At 49.3% G+C, this 25,406-nt stretch overlaps 1 long non-coding RNA gene across 2 annotated transcripts in view; it reads left to right on the forward strand.

Annotated features, from left to right (window-relative positions):
* The window catches only part of LOC111183552 (uncharacterized), a 430,485-nt gene that overhangs the window by 366,788 nt on the left and 38,291 nt on the right, over window positions 1–25,406 (forward strand). For both annotated transcript variants that reach the window (XR_016388080.1, XR_016388081.1), the window contains exon 4: window positions 1–25,406. This exon is cut by the window's left edge and continues 30,797 nt beyond it; it is cut by the window's right edge and continues 38,291 nt beyond it. This is a non-coding gene — a long non-coding RNA (uncharacterized LOC111183552).

A 25,406-nucleotide genomic window follows, 5' to 3' on the forward strand; every position in this document is an offset into this window, starting at 1 on the left:
GGGAGGGGAGGTGTGGTTAGTGACCTGTGCTTGCACACAGGCTTCTTGGTGGCTGCAGCAGCAGCCTTAGCATCTCATGCCCGTCTCTGGGGTCTGCGCTGATAGATGCAGCCCACCCCCGTCTCTGGAGCTCCTTTAAGCAGCACTCTTAATCCCTTCTCCTCGCGCACCAGGAAACAAAGAGGCAAGAAAAAGTCTCTTGCCTCTTCGGCAGCTCCATACTTTTTCCTGGATTCCCTCCTGGCTAGCTGTGGTGCACTAGCCCCCTTCAGGCTGTGTTCACGCAGCCAACCTGGGATTTGACCTCCAAAGTCTTGGGATCTGCCCTCCGAAGCCTGAGCCTCAGCTCCCAGCCCCAACCTGCCCTGGCGGGTGAGCAGACAAGCCTCTCAGGCTGGTGAGTGCTGGTCGGCACTGATCCTCTGTGCAGAAATCTGTCCGCTTTGCCCTCCGAACCCCTGTTGCTGTGCTTTCCTCCATGGCTCCGAAGCTTCCCCGCCTCCGCCACCAGCCATCTCCGCCAGTGAAGGGGCTTCCTAGTGTGTGGCAACTTTTCCTCCTTCACAGCTCTCTCCCATTCATGCAGGTCCCATCCCTATTCTTTTGTCTCTGTTTTTTCTTTTTTCTTTTGCCCTACCCAGGTACGTGGGGAATTTCTTGCCTTTTGGGAGGTCTGAGGTCTTCTGCCAGCGTTCAGTAGGTGTTCTGTAGGAGTTGTTCCACATGTAGATGTATTTCTGATATATTTGTGGGGAGGAAGGTGATCTCCACGTCTTACTCTTCCGCCATCTTGAAGCTCCCCCTGTACCTTTTAGTAGGAAGATTTCGTCCATTCACATTTAATGTAGCAACATTTTTACATTATTTTATTCTTTCAGTTGACTTTATATTTACCACTTATTTAATTTTGTTTCTTCTTTTTCCTTTTTCTTATTTTTTTTCAGTTTTTGTGATTCTTCATTCTCCTTTCCCCTTTGTAATTTTGACTCAATTTTTCTATTCTACTAACGATTTCCTTCTGTTTCCCCACACTCATAATTAAATACACACTTTTCTATTCTGTGAAAACAAAATGCCAAATATTACCCCTACTGCTTTTCTCCTCATTCCAATATTGTATGGCCTTTAAAACTCTTTTAATTCCCTCCTATTCCTACAGATGGGAACTTCAGAACCCTTTTTCTTGTACCATCTTTCCCTTTGCCCCCCTTCACCAAGTCCTAGTTTTTCCCAAGATAGTTTTATTATAATTAGTTCCAGATCATTATTAAGTTTTTCCTCTAATATTGTGTCATTTCTGTTTTAAGATCTTTATTTAGCACTTTCATTACACATTCCAAGAAACTCTATAATTATCCATTTAAATTTAACTATATATAGGTTAATTCCTCACTGCTGTTTCTGTCTCTCTCTGTCTCTCCCTTTTTGCAATCTCCCACCAGTCTCTGTTTTGATTCATTTTTATCGTCTGAATTCTTCCTTAATTATTGTCCTTATATGATGTGGTAGTTTTAAAGTAAGTCCAGAAATCCTTTGATACTCCTCCCTTAATTAGGTGGAGCTTCGTTCCCTCCCTTTGTGTAGGGCTGGACTTGCTTCTAGTGAGTAGAATGTAAAAAGCGACACTGTGTGACTTCTGAGATGAGGCTGTAAAGAGCACTGTATCTTCCTTCTTGCTGTCTCTTTTGGATCACTATTTTGGAAGAAACCAGTTGCTGTATTTTGAGGACTCTCAAGCAGCCCTATGGAGACATCTGCGTTGTGAGAAATGGAGTTCTCTTGCCATCAGCCATGGGAGTGATTCATCTTGGAATCAGGCCCCCAATCAGTCCCAGTCAAGTCTTCAGATCGCTACAGCTGCCAAATTGCAGACCCCATGTTGAAGCACCCAGGAGAATTGTCTTCATCTTCCTGTTATCTCCTCAGCCACCAGATTGGTGAGGACCCAGTCCACCTGTTCAGCCCACCTATTCAGGTGGCCAGGAAAACCAGCAGATGTTCTCAGGAACACTCAGGGTGGCCTATGAGGTTCTTCTCCAGGCATCTCCAAAGTTTGAGGTCTCTCCAAGACCTTCTGTTGCTCTGATCTTCTCCTCGGTGTTCTCGGCTACTGAGACCCAAACTCTTGCCTGGACCAGAGAGGAAATGAAATTCTGTGCTGTCAGACCTTGGGAATTTGCTCCCAGTTTGCAGATCCTGCTGCTTACTGACTCCAGCACTCATTACCTCTGGAGAAGGAGTTGTGGTTGGATTATATGGAGAGGGAAGCCACTTCCTTTCTAGACTACCATCTATCTCTTGACATAACTACTTGATCCCTGGTGAGAAGAGACTCCCCGTCCTCCAAATGTTCTGGAGTTCTCTGGTCACAGCCTACCTTGACATGGATTATTTGGTTTTGGGGTGGATTCCCTCACCACACTGTGTTCTCCCAGTGCCTAGAACTGCATAAATCTTCATTAGAGACTTGGGAAATGGAGCTCATCTTTTCTTCCTGCTGGTTTGAGTAAAACACTGGCCTTCCCTTTTCATAGGGAATGGTACTTGTGTTCTAACCTTGGGTCCTGAAGGCCTTTGCATTTGCAATAGGTGGAAGTTGAGATGGAGTTGTACCTAAACATCTCTACAGTTAAGAGTATTTGCTTCAGGGACTTGCAGAAGGTGTATGTGTGATCCTTTGGACTGGAGAAGAGGGGTAGAGTCTTTGTCATGTGTAATCCATATTGGTTCTGACCCACTTCGAGGAGTCTACCTGGAAGACCATCTTAGTAGACCCAGAACAGTCAGCTTCGACTCTAGGCCTCCCACAGAAGGCCTCCAAGACCTCCCCTACTGAGGATGGTGATCATCAGTCTGGGCCAGCATTTTTCCAGGGCTTTTCTGGGGAATGTTGTTCCCATGAGCTACTTTGTGCAAAAAAGACACCAAGGTCAAATATGTTTAGAAAACTTTGCCAAACTATGTCAGTGTACATTCAGATGTTACATAAACAAACACAAAGCAGAAAGCCAGCAAAGCAACCTTTTTAAATCTATTGAAGCTAAATTTCTCAAACATACTTGACTGTGGGTCTCACCCCCCTTTTCCCCGCATAATGCTGATCAGCAACCTGTGGGAGGATTTTCTGTGGGTAACACTTCAGGAAATACTGGGGCCCAGGAGCCCCCAGAGACCTCGAGGTTCGCATCGAGTTCGGTTCCCCTTTAACTCTGAGGCAGCATGGCTTAAAGCGGTAGCTCGCAGAGTGTGGTCCCCAGACCAGCATCATCTAGGAATTTTTTGGAATTGCAAGCTCTCAGTAGAACCACTGACCTGTTGCTTATGAAACAAACTCAAGCCACATTCCCTGGATTTAAATTCCATCTCTGCTACTTAGCACCTTGGTGACCTTAGGTGCATTTCTTAAACTCTCTCTGTGAAATAGTACCCATCTCACAAGGTTGTCATAAGCATTAAGTGAATTTGAATATATAAAGCACTTGGAACAGTAATGCAACGTATTCATTGCCAGTGAGTGTTTACCATTATCCAGGAGTTTCTCTGAATTTCCACTAAAAGGGCAAAGGAGGACAACAGTTATTGAGACCTACTGTGTGACAAGGGCTGGGTCACATAGTTGCCAGGGGTGGGTATGTGAATTGGTGTCATAAAATTTTGCCATCTGATCTGGACCTTACAGAATTCAAGACGTTCCCGTGGGAGGAAATGTTTTGCACTGTGACATTCCAGGAAACATCTTTTCATTACTGTTCATGGTGGTTAATTAGAACCACCGGTCTTGTGAAGTGAGGAGCTCAGAGGAAGTAGAATCATTCCAGCTGGATTTTCTGCATTGGCTTTAGGTAGTGAATGAAATCTCAGCTTCAGCTTCAGCAAATGCCCTCTGATTCTACAGTCCAGGCCCTCCTCTGGCCCTTGCAGCGATAATCTCATTTCCGTTTGTGTCACCACAGTGACATAGGGGCCTCAGTAAATTAACAAAGATTCCCTGTGGCAGAGTTGGGATTCGAACCCAAGGCCTCAGTCTCTGCCTTGTTTTCCTAGCACATCATTAGCATGTGTTCCATCCAGAGGACTCTTGGAGAGCATCAAATACAACCTACTCAGTTTACGGAGAGGAGACTGCGGTCCGAGGGCCCTGTGGCTGGCTTAAGCTTGTCCAGCACTGACGTGGCTGAGGTATGGCTGGAAGCTGGGTCTCCTCCTCTAAATTCAACACCCCTTACTTCAAGATGAGGCTGGTCCCCAGCCTGACTCTTTCTGGTGCTAGATGCAGCGTGGGGGTCGGATCTGGAGGGTCTTTCTGTTCTTATTTGCCAAGCATAATGCCGTGAGCAAGGCAGACCTCTGCCTGCTGTGCAGTGGGCGTGGTTGTGCTGCCAGAGGCCTTGTCTTACCCAGAGGTCCCATCTGAGGCTCTGGGAAAGCCAAACAAAAGGTAACTAGAATGTGCCACAGGGGGCCCATTAGCTTCTTGGAGCGTCCCAGAGCGTTCCCAGGAGGAATCTTTGCTGGGAGTGTGTGCTCAGCGGCAGGCACCGTCACAGGCAGCTGCGGCATGTTAGTGCTCCAGATAAATGGCTTCTGGCTCAGGCAGAAGATCCTGCTCGGGAGCAGGATTCTCTTTGAAACTCCTAAGAGGGGCAGCTTGCAGAAAAAGACAGTTCTGCAAAATGATTCCATTGGCAACCCTCTGCTCCAATCCGTCTCAGTTTATTTTGTTGCTCTGTCTCTCCTGATTCATGGCGGGCTCAGAAGAAAGGAGGAGAGAGGCAGCTCAGCTGTACCCGTCCTCAGGGAGGAGCTGTCCACGATTAGCTGGGACAGCAAAGCAGCAGTGCTGGCTCGAGGCAGGATGCACAGCCCATCACTGCCCTGGGTTTGAATCTCAGCCCTGCTACTTCCCAGCTGTTTGACTTTGGAGAGAGCACTTCACCTTGCTGAGACTCAGTTTTCTGGGCTGTAAAATGGGAATATACGACCACACGGTGGTCGAGGATTAAATACAGCCAATTATATGAAGTGCTTAACACAGTGCCTGAGGACAGTTGAAGACAGATGTCATTATTACCAAGTGGGAGGCCCAGAGCAAGTAGAGACACCAATGGGGTCTGAGCAGGGCCGACAACATTAATTTCTCCCCAGTGACCCCTCCTTTTCGGGCTGGGGGAATGGGGAAAATGTCCAAATATTTCCAGCTTAGGGCAACTCCAGCCTACAGCCCTTCATACCCTAATTTTATAGGTGGGAAAACTGAGGCCCAGAGAGGGGAAGGAACTTGCTGAAGTTCACACAGCAGAGAGGGGAAGGAACTTGCTGAAGTTCACACAGCAAATTAGATGCTGGAGTGGAGCAAAGCCTTGTTTTCTCCCCATCTTCCTGAGCACCTAAGATGCATTCCCAGGAGGAGCTGTACCACTCAGGGCCTTGCTCTCTTTGCCTCAAACTCTGCACTTTGGAAGGGGCATGTTTGTCATTGCAGGTCCATCCCCAGTGGACCAGGCCAGGTTAGACCAGCAGAGGGGGCGTGTGGTGTAGAAGTTCCCAGACCTCCGATGCATCAGGGTCGCCTGGGCGGCAGTTTCCCCCACCCCATTGTGACCTGGTGGGTAGGTCTGCATGAGTGGCTCCAGGGCTCCCCTGTATGTTCCGTATGTGAACAGGCTGGAGGTCTCTTGGCCTGGGGGACTGCACTCTGTACCCCTGGGAGGGGCATTGGTCTCTGATCCCTGGGTGACCCTGATCAAGTTACTTGTCTGAATCTCAATTTCCTCATCTGTGAAATGGAGACCAACGCTCTTATATTCAGGGGTACTGGGGACAAGCCTACCCCATCCCTGGCTGTAAGGACTGCTCAGGCACGTCCAAGAGTGCTCAGTGCAGCCCCCAGACTGGTGTGGCTGGGTACAGGCTCACCCATGGAAGGACACCAGCACATCGCCTGTGGAGACCAGATACCAGCCTGAAGTGTGCATCCAGGCCGGGGCTGGGGACTCTGCAGCAGGCAATGACCTGAGGGCCACACCCATGGTCATGCTGCAGTGCAGCAACCAGTCTCAGTAGCCCTGATGGTTCCCACCTCCAGCAGAGGAGGGAAGGGCTGCCTGGGTGTTTGAGAGGATGCTTCCCAATGGACTGGCCAGCTTCCAGGCCGCGGACTTACTCAAGGCTTGGTGCCGGTCCAGGGTTCGAGTAGGGAAGTCTCACATCCTCCCAGCCACAGCTGTCTTCTTGACCATAAGAGGACTGTGCTCCTGACTCTGGCTGCCACACAAGCCCTTCAGGAGGATGTGAACTTGACAGCCCTTGGGGAATGCCCAAGTCATTTTCAGTGGTAAGAAAGAAAAAGATGGCGATATAGGAGGAGAGGGAGGAGAGAACCAAATTGCCCCAAGTCCAAGAAAGTGATCATTATAAAACCCCAACCCTGAACTCTTCTGTAAGCCCGACCTGTCCAAGGCTGGTGACACAATCCATTCCCTAACAACACCTTTTCCCTCCCTCCCCACTTCCCCTCCTCACCCTCGCACACCTTCACAGTTCTGCCACTGTCCTTCAGTCCGGGGCCAGTACAGTGCCTTGGGCACTGGGGCACCCCCGCTCCCTGGCCATCAGGGGCCACAGTGTATCCCCTCACTGTTCCCTGGGTGCAGCTCAAATGGCATATCCTGGCTCCTGGGGGCAGAAGACTGATGCCTTGTTTCCATCAGACCTGCAGGAAATACTAAGAGGCTGGAGCATTAATAACAGTCTAAGCTTCCTGGAATTGTCAGGGAGGATGGAGCCTCAAAAGGACCAAAGCGAGGTCAGGAAAGAGCATGTGCTACACCTAATGCTATATGGTCTTTTATGGTTTCATCCATGAGGTCATATTCTTTGTCCTGAGTTTGCTAGATATCCTTCAACTCTGAGAGTCTGTGATCCTCAGGCATTCTGTCTCCACATCCATCCGATGCTTACCATCATTTACAGCATCCTTGGGAAGCGGACGTTAGCCCTACCTGCACACATCTTATGATGAAGCACCATTATCCCCCATGTCTGCCTGTTCCCTCTCCCTATGGCTCTGGCCTTGTTAGACAGTGTTCCTCGTGTGAGCTACAACCTGTGCCTCCTTGGGGCTGCACCCGCTCTCCCCACCCCACGACCACCCTTCAAAGGAGATCTTGGAGGTGAAGGCTTTCCCACTCTCTGAGTCCTCATGAGACACGTGGTGACAGCAGACTTGAGATGCATCACCTTTCCCACACCTCTAGGGACCATAAAACAAACTGCTGTTCACTCTCTTCCGTGGAAATTTCCCATCTCTTAACAAAGGAAGGCAGGTCTGGCGCTTTCATCCTCGTTTTATTGATTAAAAGTACAGAGTGGAGAACTGACCGTCAAAAACCACATGACTGACAAGTTTAGGAAGCTGAGTTGAGATTTTAAGTGATCGCTCTCCAGTCTGAGGCTCTCTGATTCTGTGTGGGGCTCAGGGTTCAGTTGCAAGGGTTTCTGGGATGACCCATGGCAAGACATGGAACTTGGCCCCATCACACCTTTTCCAAATAGCGCTCAGCCTCTACCTTGTGTGACCTTTGGAGGAGGGGACATTTTTTTCTTCAGAATAGGGCCAGACAGCCCAGGCTGCTGGCTTTCCTTCAGCAGTTCTTGGGGCTACTTCAAGAAGAAATGTCTGGAAATGTGTGGAGTTCATGAGCAAATGGCTCCATGGAAGCACCTATTAAAATTTCCCCTGGGCTTCCCTGCTGGCGCAGTGGTTGAGGGTCCGCTTGCCGATGCAGGGGACGCGGGTTCGTGCCCCGGTCCGGGAGGATCCCACGTGTGGCGAAGCGGCTGGGCCCGTGAGCCATGGCTGCTGAGCCTGCGTGTCCAGAGCCCGTGCTCTGCGGCGGGAGAGGCCACAACAGTGGGAGGGCCGCGTACCACACACACACAAAAAACTTTCCTCTGCTGAGACCGAAGTAGACAGGGCAAAAGCCAGTGGGCCTCCTACCGCCCCCCATGCTCCTCCTGGGTCTCATTCTCCCTCCCTCCCGGCCCAGCCCTGGAAAGCACATACCCTTATCTAAACACCAGCACCAAGCAGACCCATGCAGAGGCCATATGTGTTAGATTATATTATTGTTTAAAATATTCGCTGGTCTTTTCCATGGAAGATTATTCCTCCTTACCCCATTAGGCTTGGCCATTTGACTTGATTTAGCCAGTGAAATATGAACAGAAGTGGATTGTGCCGCTTCTGAACAGAAGCATTAAGACCTATTGAGTTCTACTCTGTTCTCCTCCAGACCTGAGACTAACAATGCCCTGGATAGGGGCTGCTCTCTTAGCCTGGTACTAGAAGGAAGATGGCCTAGAACTTAGCTGCAGCTGATCTTAAAGGGCATATAATGTGAGTGAGAAGTAAACCTTTGTTGCTGTAGGCTGCTGAGAATTGGGAGATATTTGTTACTGCAGCATAACTTAGACTACGCTGACTCATGCACCAGACATGGCAGGAGATGGTGTATTGCCCTGAGGTCCCTTCAGATCAAATATCCCAGGAAGTATGGGAAGAGAGAGAAAGTACCTGCAGGTAAACCCAGAGATAGGAGCTTTTTTCCCCCAACTTCCCTCTGCAGCCTTCACTGACTTCAAACGGGAAGGTAAAGTTGGCATTTGCCTCAATTTCCCCACATCTCCCCCAGCCATAAATTTGGAGCCTTTGATAGGGATGGTATAAGGCCCAATTTTTCCTCAAATACTGATTTTCATCCTCAGGAGAAAATCATTTGTGCTGTTTAAATAGAAAAGGGAAACAGCTTTGGAACTGATTCCTAAGTGATTCAGTCACCTTTTGTTCAAACTCTTCAGAGCTAGCTCAAGGAGGATCTAAATATTGACTCATGTACTGAATTCCCAGCAATGTCCAAAGACAGACGGGGCATAGGGAGCTTTATTGCCACTGCCCCCTCCCCTCCTTGGAGAAGCATGAGATAGAAAGCTGCTTCTGGACCACAACGCCTTTCAAATCACCCTGGAGAACAGAGTGGGAGGATCACTGATACCGACCCATGCCTATGAATATATGAGGAAAACCGATGCTCAGGAAAGGCACATACCAAAAATATCTTGAAGTGCTGGAGCACTTTATGTTTTATAAAGCATGTTCATATCTCTTATTTTAACTGATTTCCTCACCCACGTAAAGAAAATTGTCTGGCTGGAGGTCAGGAGAGTGGGGTCTGAGTACTGCTGCTACCACCAAATTCCAGGGATGTCTTGGGCAAGCCATGTCATGTCTTGGAGTCTCAGTTTTACTGTCAGAAGGCTGGTTTCACCTATTCATTCATTCATTCACTCAGTAACCACTTACTAAACACCTACTAGCTACCAGACACAGTATGTAGATAAATAATACTAATGAAAGGAAAATAAAGTATGGGAGACTGGAAAAATGACCATATATTCTTTCCATCTCTGAATAGATTCTCTTTACATCAAGAGGTAGAGCGTTTCTAGGCTTGGTCATGTGACGTCTTTGGCCAGTGGGACGGTAGTAACTGTGACTTAAGCAGAGACTTGTAAAGCACTTGCTTAAACACTGGGGACTTGCATTTTCTTTCTGTGCTTGGATTTCTGAGACCACTATGTGAATAAGCCCAGCCTAGCCTGCTGGAGGATGAGATTCATGTGGTCCAGTTACGCCTCTGACCCACACTGACAGCCTGCCAACCACCAGCATGTGTGGACCATCCAGCCATCAGCTAACCCATCGACTGATCACAGTCACATGAGAAAGCCCAGCAGAGATCAGCTATATCAGCCCAGACCAGAAAAGTACCCAGCAAACTCATCTAATCATGAGCTACATAAAATAATTGTTATATTGTATTAAGCCATTAATTTTGGGGATGATTTGTTACACAGCAAAAGCTAACCAATACAGAAAAGAAGACATTTATTGAGCCTCTCTCTATGAAAGGTACTACACAAGACCTTTTCTATAGGTTTCCTTACTACGTTATTACTATGACTCCAAGAGGTAGATAATATGCTCCCTACTTTACAGCTGAGGAAACTGAGGCTCAGAGAAGTTGCTTCACTGGCCAGTTCAGAGAATTAGTGGAGCCAGGAATAGAATCTGAAGCTAAGATGGACTTAACCTGCTAAGGGAAGGGTTTGTGCAGCAGGAGTGGATTCTGTCCTTTGAAGACTCAGAATTCTTGGTCTGTAGGCTGCACAACCCACCTTAATGCTTCACTCCTGGAGCCCTGGTGAGCTGTGTGCTGCATGGGGAAAGGAGCACTCTGATCCAGAAAGCCTTAAAGAAGATGGGGTCATGATGAAAGGTATGAGAAGAAGGGGTCAAGGCTGTGCTTCATGACCGAAATGCCTCATAGGACCAGCTTACGGGAGCCCGCTTCTAAATGATCAATTCCAATCTCATTATGACCGCAGCTGCCATTAACTCAGAAGCTAATTGCTATTAGCTTATAGAAACTCAAGAGGGTTTAGCTTCAAAAATTCCACGACACGGGGCCATCTCACTGCTTAAATGGCCACATTGCTGTTATTAATTCCATTTGACTATTAGCTTATTACTCTTAAGTTATTATAACTTTTTATGAAGTCCTTGAACCGGATGCATGTCCTCCACACACATTTCATTACAGGGAGCAGAGTGCACCCAGAGGTTCAATATTTTAATTTCCATTTTTCTTTAAGGTCTCGGCATATTAAGAGGCATCAGGAAGGTCCTTGGTTTGGAAGATGGCTCTGTAAGCAAAGGCCATAACAAAAACCAGACTTGGCTTCACATTTTTATGCAATTAAGGTCTTGGCAAATGTAGAGAGAGTCTGGGCAACAACAAAGCTTAGCACTGGAAGGGCCCTTGGAGGTTCTAGTCCATTCTCGTGTTACAGTTGGGGAAACTGAGGACAGGAGATGGGGCAGGACTTAGGTAAGATAAACTGCCACGTCTGCATTGAGCAGATGACATTATCTGAAATAGCCAGGTCTCTGTTTTCGATAAATTAAAAGTCGGCCGAGGTTGCCAACTATGCAAGATTACCAATGCTAGACAATTACGGCAGGATCCCTCGTATTCCCTGCGAAAGATCCCTAAGTGCTAGAAATGGGCCAGGATGCAATCTTTTACTCCTTTTCAGCAGAGAACCAGCTGGATGGAGAGCTACATGACAGTGTGTGAAATTAGACATACTTAATAGGTGATGACAAGGTTCTCTCTGTCTACATTCAGAAGCCTCCCTTAACGAGATCTAGCCGGTTTGTTAAGAAAATAAGAGTGTGTGCAATTACTAAGTTCACCCTTTGTTTTTGTTTAACTTTGTAGCTTCTTCCCAGGATGCCTCGGGGCATGTCTGGAAAAATGTCAGCACTTGTTGCTAAGCAGAGTCTGGTCCTGGGAGGTGTTCTCTTAGTGCTCTCTGGAGTCCCTCTGTGGCCAGGTCCAGGGGCAAGTTGATGGATGTGGTGCTTGGGGAGCCCTGGTTCTGACACTATACCTCTGTCTAACTGGCTACATGACGTGGAGCGTCATGGTCCCTCTTGGAGCCTCAGTTTTCTCATCTATACAACTGAGGAAGAGAAGGTGGGATGCCTTCAGTCCTTTCCTCCTCCAGATGTCTATTCTAAATCTCTTTTACTGCTCTTAAAGGCATGGAGGAGGGAGGTAAGACGGAGCAAAGGAAGCCTGCAGCTTGAGTGCAGGGTTTTCTCTGAGGTCAGGGTTTCTGAAAGAATCCTAATTAAAGCCAAGCAAGCTCTTTTGAGTGAAGATCTCCGCAGACTTGCTTGTTCACCTTGGGAAGTAGGGACTGCTGAATGAGAGAGGAAGGGATAGAAAAGAGAGAGGAGAGGAGAAAGAGGAGTCAGAAAAGGGCACAGGAGCCACGAAGGAAAAGGGAGAGAAAGGAAAGGAGATGGAGTGGGGGGCAGTGAGGAGGAGACAGGCAGACTCAGGACAAGAGGAGAAATCTAAAGCAAAGAGACATGTTGGTAAAAATTAGAAAGGAGGAGAGGTGAGCAAAAGAGAATAAGAAGTAAGGAGGGGCACCAATGAAGATGGGGTAATGGACAGGCATGCATCTGTTGGTTAATTTCTAGACCATACAAAATAGAAATGAGCCTCCCTTGCAGCATGGATGGGAGGGTGAGATGGGAGAAGGTATGTGAAAGCAGGAAGTGCTTTAGTTTTTGATGTAGACACCTGGACAAGGTTCTGACACACTGCACATGCAGTAACAGGCAATTTTTGCCCGGGGAATTTTGAAACATGGCACGGGATCTCCTGCTCAGGGTCAGCGTTTCCGCAAAATTGTGATAATTCAACCATCGTGCCTGTTTCCACTCTCAGAGTGGAACTGACATCGTAAGTCAATAGCTTTATGGAATCCTTGCAAATCCCTTTCCTCTTCCTGCCACCCTGGAGAGACACAGTTGTGTTTTACCTAGAGACAAAGCAGCTGCACCCCCAGGGTAAACATGTGAGGAGAGAGCTGGGAGATAATCTCTCTCTGAGCCCATTTTCCTGGTGACTCCCCGCTGGAGTGCCGTCTGCAGCCCTCGGTGGCTTAGCTGTGTGCGGTCCCCTGTCGTGGGAAGCAGGAGGACAGGAGCCCAGGGACACTGGGGGAGGCAGTTTGACGCGGCAGCTTTATCCCTTCCAGTTCTCTTGCTTCTGGGTCAGGTAATTTGGACACAGACACCACACAAAGATGAAACATGTTCCCTCACTGCTCAGTGGCTCATCCCCCAGGCTCCAGAGGTCTCTAAGCTATGGAAACAAAACAAAACAAAACAGAGCCTATCTCAGGGCTGCCAAGTCCTTTCAACCTCTTAGTTTGCCTTGATTTTGTCAGTTCCACCCAGAGGGCAGGACCAGACGTGATGGTCCAAGTTGGGAAGGCAAAATGTAGTCTGTTTCTAAAGAAAAAAGGTGGAAGCTGAGATGAAAACCAGTTGATAAAGTCCTAGAGGGGTTTGAACTGAGAACCCCAGCTTGTCAGTAAGTCCTGTGCTCTGCTGTGCATCTACTTTTCATCCTTAGCACCCGGACTAACTGGGTTGTATGGGTAAATGGGAACTCCAAGAAAAGAAAGCTCTGAGTGTAGCGTTTGCCAGTTTCTACCGTGTAAATTCTCCCACTATGGCCAGTTTCAAGGTGTCAGTGGTAGCGTCCCTGAAGGAGAGGTTGGGAAGAGATAGGCATATTCAGCACACCGCTGAGGAATGTTTCCTTGGACCTCTCTTTCCTTGTTCTTAACCCTCTTCCATTCCTGAGAGTTCTTCTGAAACACAGGGATGACTGTAGTGCTTCCCTGGTTATAAACCATCAATGGCTCCCCATTGTTTTTAAGATAAAATTCAAAGGCCTTTTTAATGTGGCCTCATTCTGTTTTTTTCTCAATCAGATGTGTGACTCATGTAATATGTATCAAACCTCCACCTGACCGTTCCTCTCCCTGGCCTGTAAGTTCCTTATGGAGGGAGAGTCACTCATCTTTGTGTCACTCATCTTTGCATCTGCAGTTCTTGGTCTGTTGTATGGGCTGTACAATGTGGAAGGAAGGAAAAAGGGATGGGATTGATGAATACTGGACCTCTTGCCTTCCCCCAACAGGTCATGCTCACCAGTTCCTCTGTGGTTTCCTGTTCTTGCCGCCCTAACACTTTCTCTGCCTGTCAAAATTTAGACCCATTTCTCCTTGATCCAGAGTCAGCTGTGCGGGGGTTCCTTCGCCACTCCATCAGCACATCCACCCAACAGCAGACATTAGCTGAGCTCCTGCTGTGTGCCAGGGACTGTTCTGTGCCCTGAGGATACAGCTTTGGAAAAGACAGACAACATCCCTGTCCTCCTGGAACAGGTTTCACTTGTCTGAAAAATATAGACCCTCAACATCCATAAACCAGGTAAGCTCAAAAATACCCCATCATACCGATAAACTACTTAGATATTTACCACCTATATAGACAGACATCTCCTTAGCTCCATTAGCCACTTTATTAAAAATTTAACACTAAATCTGACATAAAGCGCATAAACCTCCTGGTGGAAAACAATCATCAAATGAATATAAGTGTAAATGCTATACAGCAAAAGTGATTGGAGAAAATTAAAGCAAGGAGGGGGTAACGGGGGTTTCAGCTTGATAGGAATGGGCAGGCAGGCATCCGGGGAGGTGCTCTGTGATGGGTGGTACGCGGTTTTGTATTCCCCATGGAGTCCGGCCCCTCCTTTCTCCTCCAAAGTTTGTCTTGTTGATGATCTCATGTCCGTCTTACATAGTCAACCCATCTCTTACGTGGGCTTCTTCCTCTTAATGCAATGGACGTGCCAATGAACAAGTCCCGTCCTGAGAAAAACAGCCCCTTCTTGACCTCCTGCCCTTCCTCAGATGGTACTCTCTTTCCGGCCTCCCCACAATGGTGAAAAAGAACTTGCAGTGTGGGACTCCACTATCCTGCCTCCCGCATCTACTGTCTCCCCTGCTCTGACATCTGCTCCCAACCTTTAGTAAATCAATTTGTGGCCTCAATCCAGTGACCCTGCAGTGCCAAGTCCAGTGGACACTTCTGGTCCTTACCTTGCAGCCTCTGTAGAATCGACCTTTTAACATCCTCTCCTCCTGAAACTCTTCCCCTCATCTCTCTCCTCCAGTCTAGCCCCCTTCCTGGGTTCTCTTTCTACAGACTTCCTCTTAAAAGCTAGTCTTCCGCAAGGTCTTCCCTCTCCTTTGGCTCCCCTTGTTGCTCTGCAACATGCGCAAGACATCAGCCTCTGCCTACGAGCTGGTGAGCCCCCAGGCCACACCTACAGCCAACTCCTTTCCCCAGGACCAGCCCCCCGCTCCACAGTGAACACCCCCGACCTTGGATGGCTCCAGGACTCCAGGATCAGCATGTCTGAAACTCACCACCTCATTGCCCAGATCAGCAGCTCTCCTTGGGTGCCAGCTCGTGAAGGTTCTGCCAGGACCCCCAGCAAGGAAGCTGGACACCATCCTAGACCCATTCCCCTCCCCAACTTCCCTCCCCTAATCTGGCAGTTCCTGCTCGCTTTCACCGCCTCACTAATTTCCGAGCTGATTCCTCCATTTCTGTCACTGCTTGCAGATTTCCCACCTCTCACCTCCCGTCAGGTCTCCCTTTTACACAGGCTGGTACCTGATCCACACAGAACTGCCAGAATAATCCTCGGAAATGCAAATTTGACCACATCCCTCCCTGCTTAAAACCTTTCTGCGGTTCCTTCTTGCCCGCAGCACGTGGTTGACACCCCCAGACCTGCCCTGCAGCCTCTCCACGGCTGGTGCCCGCCTGCATCTCCAGCCACAGCATTCTCAGTCTCTGCCTGGCACTCGGTATTCCGGGCACACCTATGGCCCCTTGTCATTCTCTACACTCAGCAGGCTGTTTAATGGCTCAGTTCCTTTGCTTACTCAGGACCCTCTGCCTGGAATATCCTAACTTTGTCCCCCAAACCTGTCACCTAGCTCATCTCTCTTGGTTCTTGCCTCTCAGATCAGGTATTACCTGCTGCAGGAACCTCCTCCCCACTGCTGCATGCTGACCCCCCAAAGTGGAGACAGCTCTCCCTGTTCTGTGCACACCTTCTGTCTCTCTCTCTCCACCTCTCTCTCTCATTCTCTCTTTCTCTCTCTCTCACACACACACATATCCTATACAGTATCGTAATTACCCGTTTGTGCCCATCCCCCTCACTGTTAGGGGAATATACAGCCACATCACATTCATCTTCGCATCCTCTGTACTTGACCGAGACTGTGCACTTGAAAAATCATTTATGCTCAATAAGGACAGCGCTAGGCACCAGGTTAAGAGAAAAGCAAGAAATGCACACTGGGCAGGGAGGCAAAATAGCATTATGGTTCCTGCCTTTCTACTTAAGGGCTGTGCACCCTTGGACAAGTCCCAAACCTCTCTGTGCCTCTGTTTCATCACCTTTAAAATGGGGTGATAGCAAAGCGCCTCATCAGAGGCTTGCTGGAGGATTAACTGAGATCGCGCACGCTGAGTGCTTCCGGGTCAGCTGGCTTGTTACTCAGGCACACGGTGGGACCCGCCCCTTTACCTACATTATCCCGTTTACTTGTCATAGCACTCTTGTGAAGCAGGTGTTATTATCCTGTTGTTCCCTGTCAAGGAAACTGTTGAAAGAGGTGGAGTGGGGGCACGCAGCCAGTCAGAGATGGAGCCACACTGCTCAGGGTACCTCTCCATTTCTCCTCAGTGGACCCGACTCCAGCGAGCTCGAGAGAAAGGGAGGCCTTGATGGAATCTGAAAGAGACGGCTTCCAGCAAGCCAGGGAAAACTCTGTGGTAGAGGCGGGCTGGGGAAGGACAGGCACTCACTGTGCCCTGGGTAACTCTTACTATGCTCGCAGAGCAGAGGGGGACTTTCTTGGGCCATGATGGGTCAGAAAGGAAAGCTAGAGTGAGTGTATTTGGGGGGGAAAATCTCTCCTCCTTTTGGGGGTGATGTCTGAGCTGATGACCTAGCCAGGTGCCTCTCCAACAGACCTGCTTCTTCCCACCAGAAAGGCTCTTGGGTGGGGATAGGGTCGTGGAAGGGCCCAGTGGGAAGCAGGGTGGAGGTGGCCTGAGTGGGGCTGCCTGGGGGGTCTAATCTGCTTCTGCCTTATCCTTGCTTGCACTTCTGCACCCCAGGCTCCTCAGCTGTTAAATGCACTCATCATCCCTGTCCTCAGATCATGTGTCGTGAAAAAAGCCCCTCTCTTTGGGATTTAGAGGCACATGGTAGAGATTCAGCCCCTGTTGGGGAAGCGGTCCTCCTGTCCCTCCAGGAGCTATTTCCATTGGAGACTCCAGCCTTGCACAATACTGGCCTCCCAGCTCGCCAGTCTCAGCACAGCCTGGACCCTAGAAACTGTTCCCACAGGACTTCAGATCAGGGGAGGCCCTAAGACCTCCGAGAAATCCACCAACTGGGGAGTCACTTTCCTTCACAAACAGCCAAGGTCAAATGAAGCATGTGTTTCTGATTTGGGGGGAGTGGACACATGAGGGGGAATCAAAGGGGCAGGGAGGTGGGAGGAAGCCTGTTGACAGGAGCGGGATATGGAGATCTTTTTCATTTCCTAAGCCATGGGGAGAAGAGATTTTCTAAGGGTGGCTCTGGTCCCAGCTGGGGCAGAGTAATTGGTGCCAAGGAGAGAGTTCCAGGCCAAGGTCCTGGTAACGTATTCCTGGCTTTGCTCTAATTCATTCCATGGCCTTAGGCCCGTCTTATTCCCTGCCATGAGCCTCTGTTCCTCTTGTCAGTACAATGGGGAGACAGCACCCACTTCATCCATTTACCCATTCATTGTTTACGAGTGTCCTTGGGCCAAGCCAGGAGCTAGGTGCTAGGGATGCAGAAATGAAAGCCTCCGCCCACAGGACAGCTCACCCCTGCTGCAGAACTAGGCCACAAAGGCCACTCCACGTGAAGTGAAAGCCTGGGAGGAGTCTTGCTCAGGTACGGGGGGGGAATACAGGGGAGGGGAACTATAATGGGTTGAATAGTGGCCCCCAAAAGACAAGACCAGATCCTAATCCCCGTACTAAGGAATGTGATCTCATTTGGAAAGAGGGTGTTTGCAGATGTACTTAACTTAAAAGTCCCGAGATGAGATCACCCTGGATTATCTGGGTACATCCTAAATCCCATGACACATATCCTTATGCGAGATAGAAGGAAAGAAGACACAGGCACAGAGAAGGAGGCCATGTGATAACAGAGGCAGAGATTGGAGTGATGGGTCTACAGGCCAAGGAACACCATGGATTGCTGGCAGCTGCTAGAAACTAGAAGAGAGGCATGGAACAGATTCTTCTTCAAAGCCTCCAGCAGGAGCCAATTCTAACCACACCTTGGTTTTGGACTTGTGGCCTCCCAAACCGTGAAAGGAGACGTTTCTGCGGTGTTCAGCCACCTCATGATCTGCGGCACTTTGTTACAGCAGCCCCAGGAAACTAATACAGGCACTTGACCATCTGCAGGAAGGTTGTCTGAGAAGGCTTCAGAAGGAGGTGGCATTGGAAATGAGTCCTGAAGTCTGAGTAGAAGGTAGCGGGGCTGGGAGGAGGGGAGAAGCGTGGCATTCAGGAAGAAGGCCCGGCACGGCACAGGCAAAGAGGCAAGAGGCAAGAAGAGGCGAGACAGGGGCAGAGAATCCAAATGATCTAGTAGGCCCAGAGCTTAGGAACCAGCAAAAGACCGTGCCAAAGGTGGGCCTGCTCATCATAGGTTTGCTTGATTTACCCCAAGAGTTTGGGCGTTGCTCTGTGGGTAACAGGGACTCATCTCAGGGTTTCGGCAGGGGAGTGACCTGGTCAGTGTATGCTTTGAAAAGACCACTCAGGGATCCAAAGGGAAGGGCCAATCAGGAGCTGAGCGCCCAAGCCAGAGGGCCCGCGTGACAGCCTGGCATGGTGGGAGCTGGACTGGGGCGGAGGAAAGGCGGACACGGAGCCCAGAAATGGAGGACACGTGGGGAGGAGGTACCATCTCCAGAGCCTGGGCTACCTATGTGGAAGGCCTCCGGGCGGATGCCTCATTAGGGTTCTGGGTGATGGTGTAGCTCCACCAAGGGATGGAGGAAGACTGGCCTCGGGAGGCTGTGATGTTTGGATCGGGGACATGTTGCATCCTCGTAGCGTTGCTCAGAGGACTGACTGAGTATAATATATGCAAAGTGCCTATTGCAGCGCCTGGCTGGGAGAAGACTGGAGAAAGGGCCCCAGAGGAGGGAAGCAGGACCTATTTTCCTTCCCATTCCTGGCATCATCCATGGTGCTGGGCACAATAGGTGTCCAGTGAACGTTCATCCAGTGGAACTTTGGGCTGGACCCCAGTCACCATGTTCACGGCTCTCCTAAGCACAGCGCACTTTGCAGGACAGGATTCATCCTGCAGACCTCATCATCCACGCAGTCACAGGGAGATCAACTGGTCCGGCTCCAGCTGTTGAAACTAGAAGCAGAGAGGAACCTTGGACAAATAGTCCTCAGCTCAGCACTTTCTCTGTCTGGGAAGAAAACCAGGTGTGGGAGGAGAGCACCAGGCCATCAGGAGGTTATGAGGCCATAAATAAGAGATTTGTGGTAAATAAGCTGGCGAACATATCCGCTCAGTGCTCTTTTTTATCACTCACCTACAGAGCAAAATTCCCCCGCATCTTTTCTGCAGGCCAATAAATATCCTTCAAGGAGCCTGTATTTACATAGAGCGTAGGGGGTGCTGCCACTGCTTCCCAGGCCCCGTGTCAAGAAGGAACAATGTATAGCCCTAAAGAGAACGGCTATGCAGAGAATCGATGCAAATGCAGTTTCTTTTCCCAGGATGATGCTCCCAAGCAGGGTTCAGCCTGAGTTCAAGGATTGTACTGGGGCGGGTGGTGCAGGGCCTTCTCTAAGCTGTGGGGATGAGTCTTTCCCCTAGGCTGTGGGCCGCACGGCCCTTCCTGCTCTGCGGCTCTGCATGTGAAACTCTTTCTTCCAAATGAAGGAGACCTAAAGGAGATAATAAGGAACCTCTAGATCAGCCACCAGGCGTCACTCCACGGAAGGATGCACGAGGACCTACTGTGTGCCAGGAGTGATGGGGAAATGGAGGCAGGCAGGACAGACGTGGCTCCTGCCCTCCTGGTGTATAAGCTCTGCAGTCAGGCACTCTCACCCAGTAGAGGAGAAGGCCTGGCATATAAGCTCGCAGCAGGGGAGCAACCAGCACAGAGAGCCCAAAGTATAGGCACAGAGAAGCATGGTGCCCGGAGGAGGTCATCAGGAGCCAGCAGTGGGGGAGAAAAGACCTGGCTCAAGGTAGGACTGGAAGAGAAAGCAGGTGATTTCCTCGAACTGGCTCCTGCTTCCATCTCCAGCCCTCGGGGACTTTGCCCTTGGGCAGTGAGAAGCCACTTCAGGGTCGTAGGCAGAGGAATGACATTCCCAGGGAGCTCTTATTTCTGGAAAAAGAAACCAACAATTGTTCTCATAACCATGATGCTTGGATGGTGTCCCCTTCATCTTAGAATAATGCCCAGTGCAAATAAGTGCCTAATAAATGTTTGTTGAACCACTGAATCAATGTATGGAATCCCCCACTGAGTAGACCTTTTGGGTATGATGTCCTTGGAATGACCCGGAAAGCCAGTGCTGTGGGCAGCGTTTTATTTTTACTTTGCAGACGAAAGACAGTCTGATGGTGGCCAGTGACTTGTCCAAGGTCACCCAGCTGCCTGATGGCTGAGCTGAGACTGAAACTCAAGTTACCTGTTTGTTGAAAAGATTCCCTATGATGCAGCTTGGGAAGACAGGCAGGGACAATATGGGGACCAAGATAGAGCAGGCCAGGGTAGAGGAGAGAAGAGTAAGTAGGAAAATGAAGTGCTAGTTGGGGAATGAAATTCCTCTTCCATCCTTTACCACTTTGGGCTTTGTTTATGGTCCTGAGTGTAATCATATAGGATGTAACATCTTTTAAGCATTTATGGAACCAACAGCATAAGCTTTTAAACACACAGACAAATTCACATCCGACCACAGTACATTGTTTTACTTTATAAAGAACGAGGAAAACTTCTTTCTGAACATCTGGCTATTATTTCTCCAAACCCAGATGTGATAAACAAGAAAGACAAGTCAATAGGCTGTACCTGCCAGGAGCAATTGCCCAGCATTTCCTAAACCGTGTGCGCCCTATTCCTCTGGACTCAGCTGAGGATACTGGCTCCTGCCCCCGGAAACCTTCGATTCTCTAGACGGCGGTTTTTGCCGTCAGTGTTTAATTGTATGTACTCTGGGGTCTCAGCTGTTGGAGAGGGGAACTTCCGCACTCACTTTCTTCTTTGAGCTTCTCACTGGCGGTGAGGGATGGGGAATGATGGTGGGTGGGAGGGTTGCTTTGATGATTGGCTACAGGCCATGACAGTCACTGGGCCATGTTTTCTAGTGGGCAGGGTCATGTGTATTAACAGTTAGGACCTTGTGGGGAATGTTGTCTTTTTCCTCTCTTGTCCCATAGAGTAGCTACTTTGTTCATTGACACAGTGTCAGCACAGAGCAGACCCAGTCACTATCCTTGTTCTCTCTTCCTGCTTTCCAGCCCATGGGGAGCTCAGATGGGGTGATGAGCTGCAGACGTATCCATTTTTGGTTCAAGGGGAAGGAAGTAGGATGCCTCACGTTGGTCCTCTGGTCTAAGCACCGTATTCCAGCCAGGTTGTTAGGGCAGAGTGACATGGAAGGCTGCTGGGTGGTGGAGAGGCGTGCTGGTTCAAATAAAGGAGACTTCCCCTCAGGCCTGTTCCCGGCCCTCCTGTATCTTGCGTATGTACAGCCTGTCGGAGCCCCTGGGAAGGGGATTGAGTGGGAGGATTTGGGGGATAAGGCACATGTCATATCAGCAAAGCAGAAGCCTCATTACCAGCTGCTGTTTTCTCTCTTGGTGATCAAAAGTGGTTAGTTACGTTCAGAAGTAAATGCTTGCTGGATAGAGGGGCACCAGGGAGGCAACTGACCGAATCCAAACCGTGACCAGCAGGGGAAACAGGATAAGACCTGGCTGTTTGCACCCTGACTGTCTGTGACTGGCCAGGTCACTTACCCCAGTGGGAATTCGAGGCACTACACTGCTGCCTTCACAAGGCAATTGTGCAGCTCCAGAGAGAGCACACATGTAATATTTGGAACACTAGGAAGCATACTGTATGTGTGTGAAAGATAACTGGGGCAATATTAGGCTGTTGGCAAACTCTAACCTCTGAAAGAGGTCCGCAAACCTTTGCTCTCAGAGGTAGACTTCCCCAGGGGGCAGCACCGGTCAGCGCACCTAGCCCAGCTCAGGCTCTAGGCTGGGCAGGGAGTCTGAGCAGGGAAGAGGGCATTAGACCATTCACTGTCACTAGGAGATTTGAGGGGTGCTCATCTCCACATGGCCCTCAGCTCTTCCAGGGCCCAGAGGGCAGGGCCAGGTTGGATACAATCGCTCCTCGTCCCTCCCCGCACCCCCTGGGATTGTCCTGCTTCGGCCTGACTCTCGATGTCGTTTATCACTGGACAGACCTTCGGTGGAAGGACAATTTGCAAAGAAAGTCTTCGATGTGGAAGTTCTGTTAGTTCTTCCGGTAACTCTCTGAGCTTCGACACGTCATTTCTCTTTCTGCACCTTTGTTTTCTCATCCTCCGGCATGTAAAATCCATGCTCTGATTAACACCCAGGGTTGCCTTCAGAATTAAAAGAGAACATGGGTGTGAAAATGGTTTGTAGTTTGAAACCTCCTAACACATGTAAAGGATTGCAATGTAATATTTAGTCCTATCCCATCGTAGTTCTTAAATATAGGTCCGGGACAAAACGTTAGAGACGGTTTAACTTGGTTCCCAGATCCAACACATGCCTTGTTAAATATCAACCAAGGTGGTATATAATAAAGAATTTCATGTTGAACCCGATATAGGTTGATAGATAAACATTGACCCTCCAACCCAAAGCTGGACCTCCCGTTGCTCCAGACACTGATGCAAAAATCAATCTGCTCAGGTTCATAAAGAAACCAACAGCCTCTCGGCAGGGCGAAGACCTCTGTAGGTGGCCGTATAGGTTTGCTCTGGCTTTTCCAAATGAGGTCGGGATTTATTAGCAGGCACAGAGGTCTGAGTGGTCCTCCACCCGCTGCGCCCATTCGTTCTGTAAGGCAGCTGCATCCTGGCATGCTCTGCAGTTTCTCTTCTCTGCGGACATTCCCAGGGTCCTTCCGTGGGCTCCACTGTATTCACCCCTCCTGTTGGACGGGGATGTGTCCTGTGAAGGGATTCACGTCGTAACACTGTCACTGGCTGGTGGGCCCAGTCACACCGCCATGGTAGGGCTGATCGTGTGTACTCATTTGAGATTCGCTGCGACAACGCTGTTTGTAAGGAGGAAGGGTGTTAATGAGGCTGTCACAAAACCTCCCTCTGGTAACACGCAGGCAGTTGGAAAATGCAAATGCTCCTGCTTGGGAACCTGCCTCTTCCCATTCAGTCCTTCTTCAGGGTTCCCGGTCCAGGGTCCAGGGTCCAGGGTCCAGGGTCCAGGACAAGGCGCTGGGATAACAGATGAGGAGCCGTGGGAGCAGCCAGATTGGGGGCTTTGGTACTGCTGCTTCTCCCTGTGACCTTGGACAAGTTGCTTCCCTTTAGATGACTCGGCTTCAACGTCACACGAATGTCATTCTCAAGAACTGAGATGACGATGAACTAAGATAAAGGATGGGAAAGTGCTGGGAAAATTTTCACCAGCTGGGGTCATAATGAGCGCCACTGCTGGCATCTGTGCAGGCTGCTGCCCTGCGCACCTAGCCTGTGCTGATGGGCACAGCCCTCAGGACAGCTCCTCACAGGGGTCGTCGTGTGTCCCCACGTTCTAGACGAGGAACCAGCTCTAATGGAACAGCGTGATCCCTCTTGACAAGCGATGCAGGATGTGCTGTGGGACTCCCGGGCTGGGATGCCCCCTGCAGGCTTCCCAGAGCAGGTCAAATACGAGGGGGATTGTAAAGAGTGAGAAGGATGTCATCCATCTGAGGAAGGGGAGGGCACATGAGCATGGTGGAAGTGGCATCACTTTCAAAGGCATCAAGTGGCAGTGTGGGTGGGGTGTGTAGTTGGAGCAGAGGAGAAGTGCGTGTGTGCATGTTGGGGAGAAGGGCGGTGATGAGGCCAGAAAGGTATTCTGCACCTTCACGTGGGCACTTTGTTGCTGGTTGCCAATATCCCCCAGTGTTCCAGACAGGATCCAAAGCAGTTTTCTTGTACTAATCTCATTTTGGTTGGAGAGAGTGGCAGGAAATGTATACACATCCAAGCTCGTCTTCATTTTTGGTAGCTGCAGACCCCACATCCACAGGGAGAGGCAGCAGTTCTCTCATAAGGAAAACCCACCCAGGGACCTGGAAGCAGCTTCAGCCCTTTCTCTGGCCAGGATATCAGAAGCCGTGGCTGAGTAATAGCCCACTGTATATATTACATATGTGCCACAAACAATGGACTATTACCCAGCCATAAAAAGGAACAAAATAATGCCACTTGCAGCAACAGGGATGGATGTAGACATTGTCATACTGAGTGAAGTAAGTCAGACAGAAGGACAAGTATTGTATGATATCGCCTATATGTGGAATCTAAAAATACGGTACAAATGAACTTATTTACAAAACAGAAATAGAGTTACAGATGTAGAAAACAATCTTATGGTTACCGGGGTTGGGGGGAGGAGGGGAGGGATAAATTGGGAGATTGGGATCGACATATACACGCTACTATATATAAAATAGATAACTAATAAGGACCTACTGTATAGCACAGGGAACGCTACTCAATACTCTGTAATGACCTATATGGGAAAAGAACCTAAAAAAGAGTGGATATATGTGTATGTATAACTGCGTCACTTTGCTGCACAGCAGGAGGTAACACAACATTGTAAATCAACTATACTCCAGTAAAAATTAAAAAAAAAAAAGAAGTCACTGCTGCCGGAAAGGCACTGGTGCCCCCGGGTCATGGCTGTCTCAGGGCGGAGGCCCATGACAGAGAGGTAGCCTTGCGCTGGAAAAGGCTTTGCCTTGCTTCCTGGGGCCAACAGCTGGAGAGGACCATCCAGCACGGCTTGTTGAAGATGCTGGTGCCATCAGGTGGTTACGCCCCTGACCTGACTCTCTGAGAAGGTGGTAGAAAGAGGGTGTCTGAACTACTTCCCTGTTTGTTTCTAAACTATTTAGATTGTCCTTCAATCAACAGCAGAAGCTATCCACACTCCAGGCTCTTGCCTAAAAGCTCAGCCTGTAACCAACTCCTGGCTCAGAGCCCAGCTGAAACAATGGAGAACAATGGCCTGTACTTTTCTAATCGCTGTGCAGCTGAAAGGCCATTTTCACACATGGTATCTTAAGGGCAGTCTCTCCAACCACTCTTCTAAGTGGTTCTTGTCTACACTTCATAGATGCCTAGAGGGTAAATAGACTAATACCTGAGATCTAGGAGATCTGTGTACCACCCCATAGCTGTGTGCAAAATACAGCTAAGGGTACCTTGGGTGCAGGTACCTTTTGCTGGGGAGAGGGCCTTAGTTTTTTGGTTTCTTTTTTTAAAGAAATCAGATTCTTTAAGGAGGTATCAGACTCTAAGAATGCTTAAGTTTGGTTCTTATGTTAAGAAGATGGCCAAAGAAGCCGCCTCTCCCAACCTTACTTATTTAGGTCTTGCTCCAAGATATACTCTAATATTGTGGTCCAGCTGTCAGCCAAGGTCAGATGAAGGACACTTCTGCATCCTTTGATTAACTGGGATGGAAGGCATGATCCATTAGAGTGCTTGGCAGTCTCAACCC

Source organism: Delphinapterus leucas, chromosome 16 (genome assembly GCF_059928025.1).
Source record: "Delphinapterus leucas isolate spDelLeu-1000000601 "Yukka" chromosome 16, BTC_Dleu_Yukka2, whole genome shotgun sequence".
Classification (NCBI taxonomy): Eukaryota; Metazoa; Chordata; class Mammalia; order Artiodactyla; family Monodontidae; genus Delphinapterus; species Delphinapterus leucas.